Genomic DNA, 15843 nt, shown 5'->3' on the forward strand with positions numbered 1-15843 from the left:
TTTGAATATGTAACTATATATAATTAAGAATTTATAATGTTTAACTATATTTAAGTGGTTACTATACAAGTTACTTTAGTTACTATATTTCAATAAGTAACTATATATATTTCAGAATTTATTTCTTGTAACTTTAAAGTTATTAATAAATAAGTCCTTGCATAAGATGAAATCATTATAACTATATAATGTATAATAAAAAATGGTAAGGCCAATTATAACATGATGCTCAATAAATACAAAATACAGTTCAGAAAATACTGTAGTAATTGTTACAAAACTGTCAACAGTAATGGATACATTATAAAAGATAAACAACAGATAATTTGAAGTCATTTACTTTTCATAGCAAGATATAGCTGATTCAGAAACTTTGTTTTTAAGACAAATTAAAAAAAACATGATGTTGAGAATTACTGTATAGAGGTGACATGTATATTGGCAAAGTAGGAAAATTAGTAAAATACATATACAGTACTGTATATCATTTGAAATTTGAAATTTTAAGGCTAAATTTATCATTAATCATCATAAAGGTCAAAGAAGACTAAAGTATTTTAAATTTGTAATGCAGACTATGTAAACAGGATGGTGGCTCTAATTTGAGGATCTTTCAGGAGTGTTTACTGTGTAGAAAGCAGCAACACCAGCTCAGGATGGGACCAATGCCACAGCTCTCCCAGGGACCATATGTAGCTGTTCCCATGGTTCCCATGGACCGACACTGATGGGTAGGTATATATTGTACGATAATTTGCTTTAATTGTTATTCTTTCGTAACTGTTCCAAAATAGTAGTACAGTAGTAGTTCTGGATTTGATAGACTTGATTTATAGATAATACTTTGCCTGTAAGGACCTTTTCAAATGCTGTTTAGCTTTGATAAATCCCCTACAAGCAAAATTTCATTTACAAATAAGTCTACTCTAAACTTCTGTCTGTTTCTCTGTCATTGTCATCACCTTGTGTTGTGTTCAACTGTATAGAGTATTTACAGTAACTCTGGGTATCAATTTCAGCCCATATTGTATTGACTTTTTTCATTCTTTTAATTTACTTTCTTTGAGTGACATTACTTAATTAAAACTTACATGAAAACATATCTCGTTTGATTTATTTTTTAGATTTTTATGTTCATCTCAACTGAGAAAACATTTATTGTATTTTGAAAATTAATTGTAATATTACAGTAATGATAAAGCATTAAATTTATGTTATCTTTCAGAAAGAGGAATAATGAAACTAATGCACTTGTCAGAGCAGTTAATCTAAAAGTTATCAGCTGTGTCAGAAATTAATAGAAGATGGTGAAGATGTTAAATACATAAATGAAAAAGATGGGTCAACACTGCTTCATATTTTGGCTGAGAAATACTCCAAAAGAGAAACCAGAGCTCAAAATATACCTTCCCTCCTACTACAGCATGGAGCAGATGTAAATGCTATGAACAAGAAAAGAGAAACCCCTCTCCATATTGCAGCAAGAGAGGGTCTTACTGACTTTTGTGCCGTCTTGTTGGAACATCAAGCTAAAGTAGACATAAAAAATATGAACCAAATGACGCCTTTACATTTCGCTGCTCAAAAAGGGGAACTTTGACACTTTGAATTTACTGATACAAAAAGGAGCTAATCCCAATATTAAAGACAACCAAAAATACCTTCCACTTCACTATGCTGCTGAATGTGGTTATCATGAGTGTTGCAAGGTGCTTGCTTCTTTTTACTCTGTTGGTAGAACTCAAGACAGGCAAGATATTCCACCTGTTTATGTTGGCAGCAAGGAAAGGTCATTATCGATGCTATAAAGAAATGGTTGATGCTAAAGCCAACATGAATCTCGACTACAAAGATGGTGTAGGCAATACAGCACTTCACATAACAGCAAAGTTAGGATTTGAAAAGTTTGTTGACTTACTCCTTGAAACAGGTGCTCCTCCAGACATACAAAACAATGTTGGGAACACACAGTAATGGAAGCTGTCATAAAAAATAAAGTAAATTGTGTAAAGGAACTGATAGAGAATGGAGCTGTAGTTAGTATCAAGAATAATGCTAAACGCAGTGTTCTTCATTTGGCTGTTGCAAAAAAGGCAGATGAATGCATGGAATACTTGCTAACTATTGACAGAGTAAAGGACATATTAAATGAAAAAGATAATGATGGCTTACAGCTCTTTTCATTGCAGTAAAGAAACACAGTGAAAACTGTGCAGTTTTACTTTTGAATGCTGGTGCATCACCTTCAGTTAAATCCCAACACAAGTTATGTCTTCTCCATCTTGCTGCAGAGAATTCTAAACCAATATTTCTAGAAAAGCTTCTAGCAATGCGTGTGTTTGATGTAAATGTCACCAACAAAGATAATGAGACTCCCTTACATATGGCAGCCCGTGCAGGTTCCAGGGAGGGCATGCCAAATGCTTTTCTGGAAGGGTGCTCAAGTAAATGCTGTAGACAAAATGGTAAGACAGCCTTGCCACATAGGTGCTTATCATGGCCACTCTAGCATAATCAGGCTACTCATAAAGAATGGTGCAAAATAAACGTGCTAAAGATGATAGCAATTTCTACAGCCTTACACGCTGCTGCAGCTAAGGGAAATACAGAGTGTTGTGAAATACTGACTGATGCTGATAAGTCACTCTATAAAGAACAAGACAGGAGTAAAAAATATGCTCTAGATATTGCTTTTCCTTAAGGGCCATTATGAGATCTTTAAGCTTCTGCTACAAAAATTGCCGTATAGAAATATCGACAAAATGCCACAAGATCTGCAAGAGCATCTCCACTCCTACACACATAAAGCACTCAAAGATAGAAAAAAGTAAGTTCCTTATCTGTTCCTGATTAATTTTGGACTAATAAATATAGATATCTTAGTAATATCTGTTAGTGAAGTTTAATGTTGAATAATATAATGATACTCTAAGGGCTCATTCTTTTACAGAATTTGTAAATGCATGAATATAATTTTATATTATACTGTCTAAGCTTAGTAATCCAAATCATATGGGGCTACCCCCATTTGAATTAACTGAATATTCAACTTGGACATTCCTGGTAAGATATTTGACCGAAAATGAAAAAAATTGCAATTTATGGGATTAGGTCCAGTGGTTTCCCTGAGATGGCTCCCCATTACTAGGTCACATCAGTTGCAGGAGTCATGTTTGGTCTAACTTTCTTGTAACTTCAACTGTCTACTGTCTATTGGGCACCAGAGCCAAAACCTGGCCCCCCACCCCCTCACAGAGGCACATTGAGTAAGGGGCTATTATCATCACCTCTCACTGGGAAAGCATCCAGAAAGTCAGCAAAGCTTTAATGACAGTTGTAAAATTCATAGATAATGAAACATAGAAACTGCCAAACGACTTGATGTTGTGAGCCAAGCCTGGAACCCTAGCCCACAGCCATTTCCAGTGATCAGTTCTGTCACTAATGTAGGTGACACTACTTGTAGTGCTCTTTGAGTCCACCTTCACAAAGGGTCCCTCCGCTTTTCAGCTTAGTGCTAGCCATCCTTTGCACTTATCTTTATGGATGCCTTGTGTCTGGGTTGGGGGCTTCATGATCAGTGCTCACCAGACTGCCCAGAGATGGTGGTCATGCCCATTTCTTCAGGCGCATAGCACTGTGCACGAGTTTGCAGTTGTGTGGCATGCCCTGCGGAAGACTCTGCTTCACTCCGACTACTACAAGGTGGTTCATTGTCTGAACCGAGGCAAGTCGTTTTGATCCATTGCCCTGTGGAGCTGGCTTCTCAGAGTATGGTTCTCTGTGCAGTTCATATGCAGGGTGTGTCTAATATTCTTATAGATGGGCTATCTCACTTCCATCCCATTTCCACAGAGTAGACTGTCAGCAACACATCATTCCATTGGCTTCATGAGATGTTCATTTGCGCTGGGGTGGACCTCTTTACATCTGGGTGGAACCACCTTCTTCCTTCCTATGTGGCTCCAATCACAAGGCTCTCACATTCGATGCCTTTCAACTGAACTGGTCGAGGCATTGGTGCATTTACCTGAATTTACCTAAGGGCCACTAATACTAGTGGCCTTTACGAGGACAGGAAGCTGGCGGCTTGTCAAAGGTCCCCCATTTGCCCTGATGATCTTTTCTATCCATTTTTAAAACCCAGCAGTTTTGGCGTTTACGGCTTCGGCGGGAAGGCAGTTCCACAGGTATACAACCTTATGGGTGAAAAAGCACCACCTGTTTTCTGTCCTACCTTGTGACTTGTTGAGATTAAACCCGTTGCTGCTCGTTCATGTTACATCTGACCTTTTGAAGAACATGTCGGGATTGACATTGTCCAAATTGTTTAGTATTTTGAAGGTTTCTTTTTGTCCTTCATGTCCTTTTTGTCCAACATGTCCTGAGCTAATATTTGGGCTCAGGTTTTGGTGTTCTAACATGGTTCTGGCAGCCATTCAGTGTTCCTAGTCCAAGTCAGTCACGTGTTGCTTTAGGCTGTGTCTCCCGGCCTGGGTTCCCTTCATTCTAGTGCCTTCCACCTCTCCTCCTTCCTGGCAAGTCTTGTTTTGTTCTTTGTGGTTAGTTAGCTTCAGGGAGCCATTTGGGGGGCCCATTCCAGAAACCCCGTGTTGAATGTAATGAAATGTCTCTTTCTTGAGGATATCCAATGGCTCTACGATTTCCTTCCCCTCCCTCCAGGTTCATTGGTTCATTGTTAGGTTGTTCACCACCTCCCAAACTGACTAGGAGAGCCGGTTGACAGCTGGGGCCGGAATCCTTGGTGGGGGTTATTGGTACTAAGAGGTTTCAAGCTAGTTTGAGTTGTTCTTGTGTGAATCAATTGCAGAATTGTTTGGCAGTTTTGAGGTTCTATTTTCTGTGAACCATCCAGTTGTCTGTAAAGCTTCGCTAACTTCTTGGATGCTTTTTCCAGTGTGGTGGTGGATTGTCACTTGCTACCTGTGCTTCCATGAAGGGAATGGAGCCAAATTCTGGCTCTGGTCCCTGGTAAGCTAAATAGAATCTCCGAGACTGATGTATGGAGCCATCTCAGTAAAATAGCATCAGGGAGCCACCTGGGTTACTTCAGAAAGGGCATTTAATTACATTCAATGTTTTTTTTATGTAATTGTTTCCTTTAATTGCTTAGAAAATTACAAAATCTTTACAAAAATACAGTACAGTATTAAAATAATTTAAAATACTGAAATATTGTATTACTTAAAAATCCAATGCATAATTCAGTTTATAATATTATGGGATATAATATTGTACTAAAGAATTACAGGTATGATAGAAGTTATCTTAATTATAGGACAGGTGTGGAAGCCATTGTGGAGAGTAAGTGGTGGGCAGCAGGATTTGGTGGCACCAAAAAGCATGAAGGAGTTCCATGTCCTAACTTCAGAGATCTTATAAAACTTTACCCATTCCTTGCTTTGAAAGTGATGGATAATTGTACTTCAGCATCTGACACCACAACCAGTTCAACCTACTATGATTTCAGAATATTTGAGGATAATTATTGCATCACTGAAGGTAATACTATTTATAAATCATTGTTTACTTGTCTGCACTATACAGTAATAAAACAAATACAGTTTACAATTAATAGGCATTAAAATACTGTATGTAGCACTGAAGAATTTTCTTGATCCAGCTAACACTATACCCTGTACTTTGCTATTCACTCGTCTATCCATATCTTATGTAAGTTGTCTTTGCCTGCGGATGTATTACTTAAAACTACCTCAGACATAATTATTGGGGGTAGGGGGAAAGGGGGAATTAGATGGGAATGGAATGAGGAGAGAGAAATTAGAAAGAGGGGTGGAAGGGGGTTTGTAGTGTGGTGGCCCAGTGGTACAGCACTCAGCTTTGCAGCATATATATGTATATACTTTTTTTTTTTTTTTTTTTTTTTTTTTTTTTTTTTTTTAGATATATACAAGAGTTGTTACATTCTTGTACAGCCACTAGTACGCGTAGCGTTTCGGGCAGGTCCCTGGAATACGATCCCCGCCGCGAAGAATCGTTTTTTCATCCAAGTACACATTTTACTGTTGTGTTAAACAGAGGCTACAGTTAAGGAATTGCGCCCAGTAAATCCTCCTTGGCCAGGATACGAACCCATGACATAGCGCTCGCGTAACGCCAGGCGAGTGTCTTACCACTGCACCACGGAGACTGTTAATTAAGTTAAGTTACTGTACATACATACATAAACACACATATATACAGAGTTTAAAAGTTGGTTTAAAACCTAACTACACAAAGCTGCTGAAGAAATACAAGAAAATTCACTTTCACAAACAGAATGGTAGACTGTTGGAACAAGTTAGATGAGGTGGTGGTGGAGGCCAAAACCGGTAGTAATTCCAAAGTGTTATATGAAAGAGTGCTAGGAAGACGGGACACCATGAGCGTAGCTCTCATTCTGTAACTACACTTAGGTAATTACACACACACCATATATAGTTAGGTATATAATCCTAAACCATTATGTCATCCTTCTGTATTTCCTTGATAAATGTGTTGAAACATGAAGACATTCGGAACTTTCGTTTCATTTTCCAAGTGGATACTTACGCATACATGTGAATCAACGCAGCATGGGTTTGTTGAACAGATCCTGCCTTACTAACCTGCTTACTTTTCTGGAAACGGTAACTGGCTAGTCAGACAAAGGACTTCGGGTAGATGTAGCTTACATGGACTTTGCTAAAGCTCTTGTCACGGTACCACACGAGAGACTGGCAAGGAAATTACAGGCACATGGAATAAATGGAAGAATACTGGAATGGATAAAACAATGGTTAAAACATAGAAAACAAAGGGTCATGCTAAATGGGAATGAATCTGACTGAGAAAATGTGCTAAGTGGGGGTCCCACAGGGGTCCATTTTGGGGCCAACTCTTTTTGTCATATACATCAATAACTTAGATGAGAATATTACAAACCACATCATCAAATTTGCAGATGACACCAAGATCTATGGTAAAGTGGGAAGTGAAAGTGATATCGAGACCTTACAAAGAAATCTGCATGAACTCCACAAATTAAGCAGCTTTACTCATATCTAGCCAAACTCAATATACTTAGCCCTTGCCAATATGGCTTCAGACCCAAAAAAGCACTAACGATGCACTTATTAGTATGCTTAACTCGATTCATACAGCTCTTGATAAAAAGGAGTTCCCTGTTGGGTTATTTGTGGACCTGCGTAAAGCTTTTGATACTGTCAACCACCAAAACCTTCTTCTTAAATTACATCATTATGGAGTCAGAGGACACTCCCTACAATACCTCAAATCCAACCTTACTGACAGGCTCCAATATGTTTCTGTGAATAATACAAATTCTCCCACCCTACCCATCAACATTGGTGTTCCTCAGGGCAGCATACTTGGCCCTCTCCTCTTTCTCATCTACATTAATGACCTTCCAAATGCCTCCCCACACCTCAAACCAATTCTATTTGCTGACGACACAACCTTCATTTACTCCAGTCCTGACCCCCTTGCTCTAAATGCCACAGTAAATACTGAGCTAAATAAAGTCCATCTTTGGCTAACTGCCAACAAACTCACCCTTAACATTGACAAAACTTTCTATATTCTGTTTGGCAATAAATCCTCTAGTCAAATAAATCTCAAAATAAACAATACCCAAATTTGTAACAAATTAGATGGCAAATTCCTTTGCATTCTCATTGACCACAAGCTGAATTTCCAGGGACACATTCTAAATATATCAAAAAAAGTTTCAAAAACTGTGGGCATTCTTTCTAAGATCAGATATTATGTACCACGCCCTGCCCTGGTGACTCTCTATTCCCTTATCTATCCATATCTCAACTATGGTATTTGTGCTTGGGGCTCTACTACCCAAAATCACTTACGTCCTCTAATTACTCAACACAAAGCTGCTATTAGGACAATATCCAACTCTGGCCCTAGACATCACTCGGTACCCCTACTCAAATCTCTGAATATGTTAGACATTAAGTCACTGCACATTCTCTCATGTGTATTATACATATATAAAACGCTAAACTATAATGCCAATCCTGATCTCAAAAGCTTCATAGAAGGTTGTAACAGAACCCATGAGCACCACACCAGAAATAAATACAGTTTTGATATTCCTAGAGTACGACTTAATCAAACTAGAAATGCTCTACAAATCAAGGGGCCCAGAATGTGGAATGACCTTCCCAACCATGTTAAAGACTGTACCTCTCTCAACCAGTTTAAGTTAAAAACGAAGCTATACCTAATAAATTCCCTGTAACCTACCTTACCCTTCTATTGTCAACCAATGTCTGTTTTTCTTTAATGAGCGCTGTTTGTCGACTTAATTGTATTTGTGCTGCTTTTTCATCTATGTTTTCATTTCTTGTTTTCATTCTACTCATTATGGTCAATTAGTATTAAGCTTGTCATTTAAGTTTATCATGCCCGAAACGCTTTGCGTAATAGTGGCTTTAGGCATTGTATGTACTAGCTCTACCTATAAGTCAACCAATCTTTGTAAAAATTTATTGTATGTATGTACCTTACCTAAATAAATTATTTTATTTATTTATTTAAATGGTCAGATGACTGACAAATGCTCTTTAATGTTGATAAATACAAGACCTTGAATGTGGGGGCATAGCAATCCACGTCACAACTACCAAATTGACAATACTACCTTACAGCAGATATATGAAGAACAGGACCTTTTATCAGAATCCATCATTCACTAAAAGTTGCACAACAAGGGGAGCGGCAGTAAAAAAAAAGCAAACCAAACCTTGGGAATAATCAAGCATACCTTTACCTTCAAGGAAAAGAAAGTAGTTGTTCAATTGTATGTGTCTCTGGTGCACCCCCACCTGGATTATGGCATCGAGGCATGGAGACTTTATCTTCAGAAAGACAGCTGCTCTGGAGAAGGTGCAACACCAGGCAACAAAAATCATACTAGAGATTAGTCATCTCTCGTATCAGGAACAGTTGAGGGTCACTGGGCTAACAACACTGCAGACCAGGCATGACAGGGTGGCTCTCGTAGAAACCTTCAAAATACTAAACAATTTGGACGACGTCAATCCAGACACTTTCTTCAAAAGGTCAGATGTAACACGAACAAGGAGCAATGGGTTCATGCTCAACAAGCATGAACCCATTGAACTACTTACAGTGTAATGAGTAATAGTAGATTATTATTATCTGAAGGTTAATGGAGTACAATACTGGATATTTATTTTTATGTCTTTACAGGTAAAAATGATTTAGGCACTAGCCAAACAAGTCCGTTTGATCCTAAAACTTGGAAAGTGCTAGCCTCTGCTAAAGAGTTGATATCAGATACACTGGTATGGAAGCAAGAGCATCCTGTGAGATCATGGTACAGCACAGATGCTTAGATCTCTTCAACATTCCCTAACTGAGGCATGGATCCAGTATAAGTGGGGATCATATGCCAGGCTCCTGTTTACAGTACTTTTGCACTTAAGGCTATCTCAGTTGTCATCCTTGTCAGCTTTATGATAAATGTCAAGTAAGTTATCTTATGTCACATTTACTGAAACCTTGTGTTGTATATAATTTAAGTGATCATTTTATTATCTAAAGTGCATTATTTTCTTTCACTTGATTCAAAATTGCTTCTGTCAAAGCTTATGTAAATTTCACCACATATTGCACTGTATAAATTTCTATATATTACACAATAATTGGAAAGACTGAATGGAGACAGGCCTTGCCTTATTTTACAACCCGGCTGTCTTAATTAATCAATTTACCTGAAAATATGCGTACAAGTTGAGGACAAATGTAAACGAGATAAGGGGTTACTTCATACTTAAGCTGTCACAGAATTGTGGTTCTTTACTCTCCTAAGTTCTCTTACATTTAATTTAGTAAATTAGCTACTTGATATTATTTTGTTATCTTTCAAATAGTTTTGTGCAGGATGAGTTAAAATATATTTTTCTGGCAGGGACCCCTCAGTAGTTCTCCAGCACCTCAGCCTCTGAACATGCAAAATCTTTTAGTTTTCTTCCTTCTCGGAGCAGTTGTTCATCTGCAACATAGTTTCTGGGGTATTGGGAGTCTTCTCCTTGGTATTGTTGAAAAACAGATACTTTCCATTTCTTATCAGCTATTGTTAATAATATTTTAATAAATAAATATCTGAATTAGTTCACAAAATGCACTGTACATGCAAAAAAAGTGTGCTGATTGGAGTAGCATTCTGGGCCATGTGAAGGTTTCTGTAGCACACGCCATTTGGCAAGTGAATGTAAAGATAGCATTGTTTGCAATATGGGAAATGATGAAGCTGGTTCATATAGCAGACCCAGATACAAAAATGGGGATTTAGGATGCCATTCATAAGATATGTTGTTTATAATTTGTGAACCCTCTTTTACTAATGAATCTGTTCATAGCTTTGTTGGAAAACAAAAAACAGTAGACGAATTACTGCACCATCCTGGGATGTCTCATCACAGAGGGTGTTCTGATTCATCTTTGGTTTATCTAAAACTAAGAGCCAATCCTTTTTTTTCAGATAAAGTGTAGATTCTCCACAAGGTTTCAAATGTGTAATGATTGGGATAGGAGGAGAGATTTGACTACTATATCAAGTTTTACTTGACTTATACTAATGCATATCTGAAATACAAAAACAAATGTCATAGCAAACCAAAGCAGAAATTACAATTATCTTAATAATGAAAGATCAATTAGGTAACCAACTGTATGGGTCTCTTAGAAAAATATTAAACGCCTTGATATAATATGATATAAGATCATTATTACTAAAAACTAGGGGATTAACATCAGATATATCACACTTGACTCAATAAAAATTACATGGGTAATATATCTTAATATTTCATTAAGCATTTAACGTAGACATACACCGATTCTCCTTCGAGTCTCCTAGGCCCAGGTAAATGGAATACCTAGATTAGCCTATGCCCGTCCTATAACCCCAGACCATACCCTCCTGCAAAGTTGGGTGAAAACGTGCCTCAAGTGTCCTGGCCTCCAAATTTATACAAACAGATTCTTTCTTATAGTGAAGATGTATCAATACAGAATATTCATTCTTTTTTTAGGAACTGGAAGCATATAACAGACAAATACAATATGTCAGAAGAAACGTTCTGTGATGCAGTTCTGAAGTCTTCCACAGTTTTGTCAGAGGTCAGGCGGCAAACACAACAGAGGACACAACTGAATCTCTGACTATAAGATCAACAAATGAAGCTTCTGAGTGGAATCCAACTCCATCTCATATAAGTCATAGCTTTCTGCTTTTTTCACTGGTCCCTACAAGTCTTCTTGGAAATAAACAGTGCAATGAAGGTAATTTAAACTGCAGTTAGTTAACATATTCAATATTACTTATATTTAGTCAATCTGTAACTAATTTAGTGCAGTACATTAACAAAAGATTTAAATATATGTATAGTGATATATTTAAATACTCTGACTTTCTAATGTGATCTACAGGGTAATCCAAACATAATTAGCTTAAGAATATCATTGCTCTATGATCTGAAATTATTTGGATTAGCCAGTGCCATTCTGTATGAACTTGTAGAACAGAAGTCTGGGTTGTACAGTTGGGTTTGTTCTCGGCTCATAATCGAGAATCTTGGCGGGCCAGAAATGGTTGGGCGTATTATTCTATTGCCTCATGCCCCTGTCCAACTAGCAGTAAAAAGCGTTCAATTTTGTGAGAACATTTCAAAGTATCGTAATGGATTAAGTCCGGGTATTTGTGGGACCAGTAATCCAAGTACAGTAATACATAATCTGTGATACAAATACTCTTGTAATAGTGTTTTTATAAAGTAACTTTCAGACCTGAATTAAAACTCCATTGTAATTCTAAACGTTATTATTTTCCTTGTTTGTATACCTAATTTTGTTGGGCCTCTAGGAGTGAGGAGGGTGTGTACCTGTTCAAAGACAGGTGTGGGATGAACAAATCCACGAGGGCCATAATGAGGGTTCGAACTTACGCCCGGGATGATCCCAGATGCTGCCTTCCTCATCACAGCCTTGTGGATTTGTTCATTCGATACATACCGCTATTGTGATTTCTGTGTGTAACAAGTGGTGAGATGATTGACAAAAAGGATTAAGACCAGACCCTAGTGTACCTTTATGTTTTATGCAGTAATGGCCGGGTTTTTGATAGTTTGTACTCTAGTGTATGGCTTAGATGCTCTTGCCCTTACACGGGGGTCTCGAGCTAAGCCAATAGGAGCTTAGTATATTATGTTATGGTATCTATTTATTTATTTATTTACAAGCAAGATGGTTTATTTTGTACAAATCCTTCAAATTCATTATTATTAGTATTTATTTATTACAGTATTATTTTTATAATTTTTTTATTGTTATTATTATTTTGACAGCTGAAGTGGCATTATCTTCATAGCAATTTTCATTTTTGTACGACTCCTGTGCATAGTGTTAACAGCCATGTTGCTCATCCAACCTCCTACTGTGATTTCATGCTTGGCATCAAAATGGTAAGAAATATCTAATTTATTGTCTTTAATTTCTTTATTTTTTGTTTTTGCATTTGCTGAATTAAATGTTTATACATTAATTCCACTTCTGCCTTCTATCACGGCCAAATTGTAGCACCTACAACTCTTTAGCAGCGAAATGGTTTGACAAAAATCACTATACAGTATTATAAAAGTTATATTGAACAAAAGTTCAGCGGTAAATGTAATAAAATGTCTTTCTACTGTAGTGGGCCCCTGGGTGGCCCTTTGGTGGCTTGTCGGTTGTATAGCTCTACATGTATCATGTCACACCAGGTCCTTCAGAGCCATAGATAAACCTACCAGAGGCCAAAACCTGCTCCAATCATATAAATGGCTTGGAGGCAGGACATAAAGAGTTAGATCTCACTCCCTGGTAGTCACTGATAGTTAAGCACTCAAAACAGGCAAGGGAGGCTAGATCATCTAAACAAGAGAAATATCCACCAGAATGGTAGATTGCACCAAACATGCAACGACAAGGAAAAATATTATCAACCCTGACAACAAAAAACACAGTAGGTAGGTTGTTACCCATAGTAGTTACACACCTATTCTATTTTTATTTAGGCAAAAGTTACTGTACATATAAAATAGGATACAAAAAGTAGTTAGGATGTATAGGGAAAGCAAGAACAGTACTACCTTCATGGAGAGGCGGCAAGTAAAATGAGTAAGGGGCATGAAAAATAACGTGCGAGACTCAAATATATCGTGTAAGGGGCACAAACTTCTAAGCCGTATACTGGAGTACCAGCTATCGAAACCCGTCTTTACTTCCTTACTTTCAGTATATTGTACATAACTTTAAATCAGAAATACAGAACAAATGTTTTATGATAAAGAAACACCTGAAGCACAAGAGTGATAGTGACACAAATAAGCAGTATTGGGCAGGTCTTCACCAGGTACATTAATACTGGATTTAATGATCAGTTACCCAAGGGAAAACCCTGAGCTCCTGGGGCTGGCACCTGGTGGTGGAGTAACTAGCACAGGTAATGACTCTAGTTGTCAAGATTGCTAATATTTTGTCTTGATGTTGTCTGTTTTGAGTGCACTACTTTTCTAGTTTTTACTTTTGGAGATCTAGCATTCCCTGCACCCTGTGCCTCTTTGAATTGACCAGGTTTTGTCCTCTGGTCTATGAAAAATTTTCTATGAATCAACAAGAGCCTGGTGTGACATGGTACTTGTGAAGCTATCCAGGTGGCTAGCAGCAAGGAGCCACCAAGGCACCGCTACCCGAAAAAAAAATTACAATAAAATCATGTCAACAAATTTAGTCATCATATTTGGGTGTGGGGGTAAAGGCTGATAAAGAGGGGTTTGCTTCCTGGAATCTACAAAAAAAAAAATAATGATTCCAAAGAAAATTTAGTATTTCAAAGCTATAGAAAAACATATGGAGATTACAGGGAAATAAAGTACCAATTTCTATAACTGTATGTCCAACTTTACGCAAAAATTAGCCATAGTTGGTGAGAATCGATTCCTAATTCTAAGCCATACTTCTATCTATAGAACAATCCATTGATCAGAATCACATTACCAGTAATGTACTGTATTGTATAGGGTAGAATATAATTTCAAAATAATTTGTAAAGGTAGAAAGGAAACTTGTGTTAGCCACATGAAGTAATGCTGCTATGAGCGAGGTGATTTTATAATAATAATTCATTGTGTTGGGGGGAAGGGGACAGGCAGCCAGTGTTTTAGCCTGGGATTAGTTGTGGCTGAGAGATCTTGGCATCAGGAAGGAATCCTGAATATTCAAGTGAATAATCAACAAACATTTAGATCTACAACTTGCATCATCTTCAATAACCTGAAATATTCTAATTCTATAATTAAATCATTACATTTTTTAAAGACATTTAATTGATCAAAATTTCCACTTTTATTTATACTATAATGAAGAAATGTTACAAGCTAAAATACCTTTAAACAATATACTATACAGCATATTTATTTGTATAAATGTATATTTTTAATTTCCAGGTACCAATTTGGCAGTGTGGTATACTGGCTCTTCTTATGGCATGGATTCAACTCATTCAATCATCAATAAATTGCCACAGTGTTCAGTTTTCACAATCAGTACGTGGGATTTCATAAATGTTACCTCAAAGGTTTGATGTACATTGGAATTGGTGATATTACTCTTTGCCCTGATCTTTTCATTTGCTCTTACAAGATAATAGTGCCTTTAATCGATTCCACAATCATTTATGAAGACTGTAGTCTGGATGTTGGCGACCTTGGATATAATGATACCTTATCCAGAACCACTTTCTTATCCGTCCTTGTCAATGTACTCTTCTTTGTGTTTATCTGCACAATTTGGGGCTTTCATTGTTTACAATTAGTAAAAGCTCCATCATCAAATGAAAAGGAGTTGAATTGGTTTAAAAAAGCTGCACTAGCAAATTATCTTCTAATCTTGACGTTGCTTTCCATGGTTAAAAGAAAACATGCTGTGGGAATGTATACTGTTAGTAATAGGAAACCTAAGAATCATTGGTAGTGAGCAAATTATCACAACATATTGATAAAGTTACTTTAATGAATACCAGTACTTTATAAATTCAAGCAAGACAATACCAAACACTGGATTGTATCAAGACAGAAAAGTTATTTAGATTTTTCAGTAATTATTCTATGAAGGTGCAAATATTGCATTGCCTGATCTCCAACAAGAGCATTTACAGGCACAAACTGAAAAGCTTGACCAATTGCTTGCTCTTTGTAATCAGTTAAATGAAAATTACCGTAAGCAAAATGAGCAGATACTAGAGATGAAACAACAGTTAGATAATATGAAGCAAAATCAAGATACAGCACGAGCCCACTAAGTTTTCCTTAACATACAATACAGTGGGTTGGGTTGGTGACAAAAAACAACATGGAACTTCAGGTACATGTACATAATCTACTGAATATAAGCAGGCTTTTTTATCTTCAGTTTTATTAGTGTAACTACCAAGTCTAGTTACAGGATGAGAGCTACACTCGTGGTGTCCTGTCTTCCAGGCACTGTCATATAATGCTTGAAATTTCTGATCGCTCGTTTTGGCTTCCACCACCTTCTCACCTAACTTGTTCCAACCGTCTACCACTGTTTGCGAAAGTGAATTTTCTTATATTTCTCCAGCAGCTTTGTTTCGTTAGTTAAAATTTATGACCTCTTGTTTCGTGAAGTTCCAGGCCTCAGAATTCTTCCCTATAAATTTTATAGATTCCTTGTTACTATTTTGTATGTAGTTATTATATCGCCTCTTTTTCTTTCTATCTT

General features: G+C 37.0%; 2 pseudogenes; both read left to right on the top strand.

The window, feature by feature from the left end:
- The first annotated feature begins 1091 nt into the window (after positions 1 to 1091).
- LOC138364045 (serine/threonine-protein phosphatase 6 regulatory ankyrin repeat subunit B-like) lies at positions 1092 to 10357 on the top strand (annotated as a pseudogene).
- Positions 10358 to 14387: 4030 nt separating this feature from the next.
- LOC138364046 (uncharacterized) lies at positions 14388 to 15403 on the top strand (annotated as a pseudogene).
- The last annotated feature ends 440 nt before the right edge of the window (positions 15404 to 15843 follow it).

Source organism: Procambarus clarkii, chromosome 12 (assembly GCF_040958095.1).
Source record: "Procambarus clarkii isolate CNS0578487 chromosome 12, FALCON_Pclarkii_2.0, whole genome shotgun sequence".
Taxonomy (NCBI): Eukaryota; Metazoa; Arthropoda; class Malacostraca; order Decapoda; family Cambaridae; genus Procambarus; species Procambarus clarkii.